Source organism: Corvus brachyrhynchos, unplaced genomic scaffold (assembly GCF_000691975.1).
Source record: "Corvus brachyrhynchos isolate BGI_N302 unplaced genomic scaffold, ASM69197v1 scaffold211, whole genome shotgun sequence".
NCBI lineage: Eukaryota > Metazoa > Chordata > Aves > Passeriformes > Corvidae > Corvus > Corvus brachyrhynchos.
This window is the reverse complement of record NW_008236211.1, coordinates 294,262-295,489: the sequence shown is the minus strand read 5'-3', so window position 1 is coordinate 295,489 and position 1,228 is coordinate 294,262. Positions and strand designations below refer to the sequence as shown.

At 53.6% G+C, this 1,228-nt stretch overlaps 1 protein-coding gene across 1 annotated transcript in view; it reads right to left on the bottom strand.

Annotated features, from left to right (window-relative positions):
* The window catches only part of ASXL2 (additional sex combs like 2, transcriptional regulator), a 73,053-nt gene that overhangs the window by 56,130 nt on the left and 15,695 nt on the right, over positions 1-1,228 (bottom strand). The gene's annotated exons all lie outside the window — the stretch shown is intronic.

Here is a 1,228-nt window from a genome sequence, read left to right as displayed (position 1 = left end):
GCCCCCCGCCCTGACGCAGCTGTGTGCCCCCCTCTGGGCTCTCTGCAGCAGCTCCACGTCCTTGTGCTGCTGGCCCCAGGGCTGGGGCAGCTCTGCAGGTGGGGTCTCACCTGAGCACAGGGGCTGCCATTGGACCCTCTCCAGCAGCTCCCAGAATTGAACACAACTCAACACAACCCATGTTTGTGCATCCTGTGCCAGCAAGCACAGGGAAGAGAGGAGAACTGGGCTCTGTTATCCCAGGGGATGCTCTACTGGGACAGTATGGACTGAGCTCAGGAAAAGCTGGGAGGGATAATATTTATTGCTGCTTCTTGTAAGAGGTTGGAGAGCAAATTCCAATTTCCCCACACGGAAAGGAGGAAAGAAAGAAAGAACACAAACTGCAGGACTTGCCAGAAGAAGGAATAGGATCATGTTTACCAAGTGATCTCATGAAATCAGTTCTGAATTCAGGACCCAGTGAAGCACAAGGAACCTGTGCACTCTGGCTCCTGCAGGGACAGCACAGTCATCAGAATATCCCTGACATGGATATCCTGTTATCAGAGCATCGACAACATGGGGTTTATGCCTAATATCCATGAGGGCCCTGAGAACAGCTTCAGGAGAACACAGCTCCCAGCCGGGCTGCTGAAAACAAAGTTTTCATGTGCCCCAAAGAGAGAAGTTCACAAGTTCAGATCCTGCCCCGAAGCTGCATCCCTACAATGACACCCAGGCATTGCTGTGACCAGCAGCCACACCAGGCTGGCTCAGAAGGAACAAAAGTGCTTTTAACCAGGACTGCTTTGGATGTTCTTACACGGAACTGCTGCAGAGCCAGGAACAATCGGAGCATCCATGTGACACGCAGCTCATGCTCACTCCAAAGGTTCAGGAGCAGCTCCTGCTGCTGCCCTGGGTTTGCTCCCTGGTCCTTCCTGTTAAATCCACCTGGGGACAAGAGCACAGGGACACCCCAGAGCTGGCCAGGAGCCCCAGCCCTGGTGTCACCCAGTTGTTTGACTGACTTAAGTTCAAAACCAAATTACTGAAATTACAACAAAACTCGTGTAAGTATGCAACCCATGTGCTCAGATAATCCCAGGATCCCTGAGGCTGGAAAAGATCCCCAAGATGAGTCCCAGTGGTGCCCAGTCCCCACCTTGTCCCCAGCCCAGAGCTCTGAGTGCCACCTCCAGCCCTTCCTGGGACACCTCCAGGGATGGGCACTCCAAACCTCCCT